General features: G+C 47.4%; 1 protein-coding gene across 2 annotated transcripts in view; it reads left to right on the top strand.

Moving 5' to 3' along the window:
- Positions 1-5929, top strand: part of LOC147033798 (DNA-directed DNA/RNA polymerase mu-like) — an 83018-nt gene extending 77089 nt beyond the window's left edge. Inside the window, exons 13-14 of one of the 2 annotated variants that reach the window (XR_015055430.1) lie at positions 5013-5104; positions 5548-5929. The gene's annotated coding sequence lies outside the window, so the exon portion shown is untranslated. Of the gene's footprint in view, positions 1-5012 lie in introns of both variants that reach the window. The other variant, XM_085871123.1, reaches the window with a different exon arrangement.
- The last annotated feature ends 1873 nt before the right edge of the window (positions 5930-7802 follow it).

Below are 7802 nucleotides of genomic sequence, written 5' to 3' on the forward strand. Positions count from 1 at the left end.
TTTACTCCTCACCCCCAATCCCCCTCAATCACCCTCCACCATCTCCTTCCACTCGCCGTCTCCTGCGCAACTCGTGAATCTCTTGCTTCCAGTTTGTTTACTCTTTTGTTGTCCCAACATGCGTCACCTTCTCTCCCCCACTCCTCGGCATTCTCTCTTCTCTCCGAATCTTTCTCCTTTTAATCTGTTTATCAAATTAAAATTTCTCAATTCAGCCCATCCCATTATTTGGTGCATACATAATAAACTGATCCCCTGAAAGCAGTTGCAGGGTGTGTGTGTGTGTGCGTGTGCGTGCGCACGCGCAAGCGATGGTTTTTGTTCGAACACACCATTCCTTGGGGCAATGAACCCAGACATAAAGCCTTCTTGGAGCAGTTAGTGTTCACACGCAAGATTCGCACACTTTCTCTTTCTTAAACACCTGACGTATTCCTGCTGTGAGGTTTGATTACTTGGATCGCCATTCATGCTACAGTATGTCATACGATTAAAACTTCAAGCAGGAACCCATGGAACATCCTCCCAATATAAAATGTGACTTCAAATACTCATCCCTCCCCCAACTCACCTCCTCCCAAACCCCAAGTTATCAACCCCCTCCCTGCACAGACCCTAAGTACTCAACCTCCCTCTCCAAGCCCCAAGACTTCAATCCCCTCCCCACTCCCTGCCTTCAAACACCCTCCCCACCCCCCCCCACCCCACCCCCACCTCCCCACTCCATCACTCAAAAATCTTCAAAACCCACAAACCCTCAACCTCCCCCTCTCAACTCTGTCCCACCTTGGTCCCCTCCCCTCCCCAAGTCTCTGTCCTCCCTTACCCCTTGGCATTCCCAGATCGATCATTTAAACAGCAGAATATGTAACTTTTGTATTGTGAGACTAAGGATCCGTCACTACTTGGGTGTCATTTCCCTGGTCTCTGAATATGCTCCGACTGAGGTGAGTGATCTCACCGTGAAGGATGCATTCCATGTCACACTCGAGTCTGTGGTTGATCAGTGCCCCAGGCGACATACACTTCCAGTCTTGGGGGATTTCAATGCATCGACTGGAACTGATAGGGATGGTTATGAGACGTGTTGGTCCCCATGGGTCTGGAACTGTGAACCAGAATAGCACCACGTTCCTTGACTTCACAAGAAGTCATGAACTGAGGGTGGCTGGTTTGTGGTTTCAGCACCCACAGGCTCTTCACTGGACTTGGTAGTCCAACGCTGGTGGTGTGGCAAAGGAGATTGACCATGTGCTCGTTGATGGTCGCGAGACGATGATCCAGAACTGCAGGGTCGACCGGAGTGCTCAGATCCTCAACACTGACCACCGGCTTGTTGCCGCAACTCTGAAGTTGCACCTTAAATCCAGGAGAATGGTACCATCCCAGCCAAGGCTGGATGTTGGCAAGCTGAAGGATGAGAGGGTAGCTGAGGAGTTTGCGAACAGGCTGAGTGGAGATTTGGGGGGTCTGAGTGCTTTAGTGGGTCCTGAAGAGTTGTGGAGCGCCTTCAAGACCACCATTCTTTATGTTCCCGGTGACTCTCTTGGAACTCACCGGAGGGCGAAGAAGAAATTTATCTCTCAAGAGACACTGGATACAATTGACCAGAGTCAAAGGGCCAGGCTGAATGGCAGAGCTGAGCTGTTCAGGGAGCTGAGGCTGAAAACTGTACGTGCACTCAGAATGGACAAGGAGGCCTATGTGCGAGGAATCTGTGAGGGGGTAGGGCATCACCTGTGGTCAAGTGATTCTCATCCCGCTTACAGGGGAATTCGCGCATTACGTTCCTCCAAGCCCGTCCCTCGGTATACTGCAGTTAGAACAGGGGGTGGTAGGCTCTTGACAGAGGAGTCCAAAGTGAAGACCCGTTGGGCCGGTTGCTTTGATCTTTGTAAATAGTTTGATTCAGTGAATCGAGATGCCCTCTTCAAGATTCTTGATTTTCATGGGGTGCCACCAAAACCGATCAATCTCATGTCTGAACTCTACTTTGGTACTGAGAGTGCTGTGATATGTGGTGGTACCATCTCTGACTTATTTCCATTTGTTACTGGAGTTCGTCAGGGGTGTGTACTGGTCCCCACACTTTTCAGCACTTGCATGGACTGGATTCTCGGGAGGATGTCGGAGAGAGCAAGCTGCGGTGCATCATTTGGGAATGTCAAGATCTCTGACATTAATTTCACAGATGATGCAGTCATCTTTGCGGAGACTCCAGATATCATTTTGGAGGGCCCTCGAGGTGCTGAATGAGGAGTCGGAGCCGCTGGGATTACGGGTTTCCTGGGTCAAAACTAAGATCCAGGCTTTCAATGACATCTTGGATGCTGCTGTCCTGTCTGTGCCTGTTTGTGGCGAGGATGTTGAGGTCGTGGATGGATTCACTTACTTGGCAGTGATATTCATGTCTCTGCTGGCTGTGAGCCAGATGTCATCAGACGTCTGGGTCGGGCCTAGGAGTCATGGATTTATTGGATCATGGGGTGTGGTGCTGCCAGTACCTGTGCGGGAGGACGAAAATCCGAGTCTTCAGGTCGTTGGTGTTTCCAGTCTTGCTCTAAGGATGTGCGACTTGGACTCTGACCAAGGATCTGAGATGGACACTTCATTCCTTTGGTACCAGGTCTCTTCGGAGAATCCTCTGCTATCGCTTGTCCGACTTTGTGTACAACGAGCGGTTGCTGAGAGAGACTCAAATGAGATTTGTTACCTGCATATTCCGTGAGCGTCAGCTGCGGCTGTATGGATATGTGGCTCATTTTCCTGATTCTAATCCTGCTCACAAGATTCTCTCAGCGTGGGAGCCTTGTGAGTTCAGGAGGCCAATAGGCCAACCACACGTCTTGTGGTTGCAGACTGATCAGCATCTCAAGGAGTTGGTGATGGGCCAAGCATCTTCCTGGGGGATGGCTAGACAGAGGCCCCTGGAGTACCGGTGGAAAGTGAATGCAGCGACTCGCTGCTCTGGCGCATGCTCCCATACGTGACCTGACCCTTCCCTCATCATGCTATCACCAACCTCACGAAAATCATGATCGAAACAGCAACAGCATGGCTCCAACATGTCATGGTCCATCACAGTCGCCTGTCCAACTCACAATCCCACGAGATAGCAGAGACCCTGTGGAATTGATACTCTCAAGTGACCATGAGCAACCTCATTGTGTCAACAAACGACCCCAAACCAATTATCTTCTTCCTTATACATATACTGCATACACATCATTAAAAGTCAGAAATGATGGATGTTTTATTTCCCAATCTCGCAAGATAGTTGGAAAAAAAATAGCAAGGACCTGCGCACCCTCCGTGGCAAAAGCCCTTGTTCGAGAGAAAGCCACATAGTTATTTGGGTGGTGTATAAGGCAACAGACACCATCGCTCCAAAAATGGAAAATATCCCGTGTTTGAGGGAAAAAACATTCAAACTGCCTATGTGCATCTACAATAGTGTGTGTGTGTGTGTGTGTGTGTGTGTGTGTGTGTGTGTGTGTGTGTGTGTGTGTGTGTGTGTGTGTGTGTGTGTGTGTGTGTGTGTGTGTGTGTGTGTGTGTACGCTCCATCTATCTATAATTCCAGCAGTGTGTGTGTGTGTGTGTGTGTACGCTCCATCTATCTATAATTCCAGCTGTGTGTGTGTGTGTGTGTGTGTGTGTGTGTGTGGGTGTGTGTGTGTGTGTGTATATGTATGTGTGTGTGTGTGTGTGTGTGTGTGTGTGTGTGTGTGTGTGTGTGTGTGTGTGTGTGTGTGACCGCTGTTTCTCGACAACCACTGGTCCGATCTAATTGAAACTTCCAGGTATATTGCTGGGGCCCTGTCGATGTGCCTTTTCAAGGTTTTATATTAATCGGACAAGTGCTTCCCAAGTTATGGCCATTTATTTACCAAACCAAAACAGGACACGTTGCTGCGTAGGCATGGCCGATGGGGAAAGGGTGCCATTTAGTTACCAACACGTTGCTGCGTAGGCGTGGCTGATGGGGAAAGGGTGCCATTTAGTTTCCAATGACAGGACACGTTGCTGCGTAGGCGTGGCCGATGGGGAAGAGATCCTCAGCGGCGTTCCCCATTACGGGTTACAACGTACAGACTTCCGGATAGTGATGACTTACTGTATTCTAATAATTTCTTATGCGCATTTAAAGATAAACACAATGCCTCTACCCAGTCGTCATTTACGAGAGCGAAGGAACGGCCTGTGTGGTTGTTTGAAAGTTTTTTTGTGGGGGGGTGGGGGGGTTGCACATACGGCCACGCGAGAGCGAAGGAATGGCCTGTGTGGTTGTTGTTTCTGGCACGTGGTTTGAAAGTTTATTTATTATTATTTTTTATTTTTGTTGCACGTATGGCCACTAACGTACGGGCACGTACTAGTAAATCTAAAACCATGAAACCTAGTGGCCTGAAACTTTGCATGTGTACTCGACACGGGGAAAATTATCCATTCAAAGAACGGTACAAGAGTCGTGCACGAAGAAATGGATTTTTTTTAATTGGTGCAAATTTGCTTCGATCTTCCTCGACTGTCCTTCCTTCCTTCCATCCGTCCGTAAAAAATGAAGAAGAAGAAACTTTCTACCCCCCACCGTGTTTCGTTCAGTTATAGTTTGTTGTTGTTTAGTATTCTTGTGTTGTTGTTTGGTTTGGGGCTGATTGTTTTTCCTGTTGGGAAAATAACCGTCAGTCCCCATGGGGCTACTTTTTAAGTGGTGTAGCAGTTTCACTGCACAGCTTCCTTCTGACACAGGTGCGATGGAGCTTCGTACCGACGAATCGCTGTATACATTGCTAATCGCAGCTGTTCCTAATCAGCCGATGTCTGTAAGCCATGGTTATACAGTCAACAGCGGTGTAGTTGACTTTTTTTTTTGTTAACAGCGGTTGTTGTTTTTGTAAATAGACAATGTTAAGGTGATAAAGCAAACGAAGTACATATCCAGTATTAACATGGGTTCCGGTGTCTTGGTTAAATTTGACAAAATTTTAAAATGTCACCTTCACCTCGGAGAGTTCCAGTTCCAGAGCGGGTACACAAGATGGCATCTGCAGTTCGAGTTGCATCCCTCAAGGGAATCACATGTTATACTCTCTATCAACATGGTATGTGCTATTTGAAAGCGACGGGTGATATTGCTATCCTGTTTTAACGTACCCCATTTCTCTCAATCCTGTACTAATGCCGGCACACGTGACCATCCTCCCTCTACCCCCCACCCCCCCCCCATTGCTTCCCATCAAGTCCCCCTCCCAAGCACAAGTCCAGAACATGCCCGTCCCCTCTGCACACTTCCCTCTCCCCACTTCCTCCTCCCATCCTCCTCACTCTCCTATCCTCCTCGCTTTCCCATCCTCCTTCCTTCCCCCGCTTTCACTTACCCTACCTCCTTCCTCCTCCCTCCTCGTTCTTCCCCTCACTCCTGCTTTTGTGCATGTATAATGCATCTTGGTTATACAGTTCAGACAATTGCAATTGCATTGGGCAATGTACTGACACCAGAGACCTATACACCGACTCAAAATGGACGTATGATTTTCTTTATCAGGTGACAACTGTGGTTGGAGTCGGGCCAGCTGTCCAACCAATGGGGAAAAGGCATTCCGTCCACACATACGTGCATACATAGTCCAAGAATGAACTGGCCTTTTTCATGTATTAGATGAGTATAAAACAAAGTTTTAAACGGAAGTTTATTTTTCTTTCTTCCACCAAAACCACAGCTTTGTTAAAGAGCAGTCGTGACTGTGGTGCAAAGTGATTCCTGAAATATCTTTTTTTGTTGTTATGCATTTGTTGACATGTGAGATACAGCAGGCTGATTGGTATTCTAGCAGGAAGCGATCTTGTGAGTCTGCAATAGAGTGGCATTTTGCACTTGCTCGTTTTGCCTTACAAAGAGATGCATGAAATGAACCTCGAGCGGGTGATGTTCGTTGTGCCCCCATGTTTTTATTTTCTATTTTTGAAGCTTTCATGTATCCCATGACCGAGCAGTTGTTCGGGGGCAGAGGCATTTTGCACTTTCCACTGGGAAATAGACCAATCGGTGCCGAAATCTCGTCCTTGGACCAGGTTTGGCCATGAATTTGCAATTTGCTCTGGGGTGCCCACAGATTACTCGCCTAGTCTTCAATGGAAAGATACCGAGAAATCTTCAACCTCCACCAGCAATCAAATCCAGCAGACGGGTCCCCGTCGAGCGTCGGTCCACGAGATGGCCCACAACCCTCCCCGCCTGCGTGGCGTCAAACCGACAGTTTTTGGTCGGGCTGAGAATCGAGCCCACGTTATTGACTGCTCAAAGGTGAGTGCACTACCTCCACGCCATCCTGCTTCTAATCAACACCCCTGATTTATCGCAAGTACCATTGAAGCCGAACTCCCCTGCTAAGAAGAAAGTTTCACAAGTTCCATAACTCCAGCAGAGCACACAGGAATATGATCCTCTCCATTACAAGCTGAAACACCTTGTGAGTTCCCGTTGTTGGTTTATGCTGATTTGATGCTCAATGTATTTGAAAGCACCAGTGCGTGATTGCTTTGGCTTTCATATCGGAGATGAGTTGAAAATTTATCCTCCCTGTGTTCATTGTGCGGGGAGACGTCACGCAGTGCATGGACCGAAGCTTTGGCCGAGGCAGTTTGGTTTTTGCTTTGATCCCACGACGATGATGATGTTGGCAAGCTTTGACTCAGCACGCCTTTGTGCGTTTTGTGAGCATGGAGGCTGGGGGGAGGGGGGGGTACTTTGGGTTGGGAAGGGGGGGGGGTACTTTTTTTCTTATAAATCACAGCAAGCTAGTCCTTCTCATGATGCTTTCAGCTTTGCGCAGTTGGGTATTATAGAATGGCTGTTTATCACATATTTAAATGTGACACCCACAGAATATGTATATTCACGACAACTGCGTACCGATTTGGAATAATTTGTGCCGAACTGTAGCAAAATAACCATGGGTTATTATACGAGAAACTTCAACACAGAAAGAGGCCATTAGGGCCGTTCGACCCGTAAAAGCCTGTGCCAGTTTTGCCAACCTCTGATTGTTTATCCGTTTTCCATACTTTTTAAATGCTCAGCACGAAGCAACTGGAAGCGGTGCGTGCCGTTTTTAGATTCTTTGGGATGACTCGGCCAGGTTCGAACCACTGACCTCGCAGACTCAGAGCGGCCGCTCGAACAAATGTTTCTTTCGATATTCACCGTCCTTTTTGTAAAACTCATTTGATATCTCTGTGTGTCATGCTTTTGATGCCAAAACGGTAAAAAATAAATTTTCTTTTTCTTTAGTGTCCATCGTCGAGGCTCGTGGAAGAGCAATCACACTGAACTGATAAAGATGTAACTGACAAAAAACAGGACCCGAGACACACATGGATGGAGAAAGAAACTCCAAAGAGGAAAAACTGGAAAATTAGGAGGGATTTGGGTGGAGTTAACAAGTTTTTTTTTTTTTTTCTTCTTTAATTGAAATTCCTTCTAAACAATGCTGAGAGCGACTAAATGCGAAGGGTTACAGAGAAAAAGAAGAAAAGGAGAAACAGGCAAAACCTTCACCAACTCCTGAAACGAAGAAACCTCTTCACAGGACCACTGTGCAGGAGGGGATAACTAGGCCAGGTGGAAAAATATTTTTTCCTACCCCCATTAGAAAAGAAAAAGGGTAGAAATTATCATGGTTTTGGATTGGGGATGCTCGAACGGTGGTGAACAGCTGTCTTGAATAAACCGAGCTGTTCGACAGACCTGGAGGGAAGAATGAGATTGAAGATGTGGATGTTGATTCCATAGGTCGGAGA

This window comes from Eptatretus burgeri, chromosome 1, assembly GCF_056783735.1.
Source record: "Eptatretus burgeri isolate ZD-2024b chromosome 1, Ebu_testis_v1, whole genome shotgun sequence".
NCBI classification, from domain to species: Eukaryota; Metazoa; Chordata; class Myxini; order Myxiniformes; family Myxinidae; genus Eptatretus; species Eptatretus burgeri.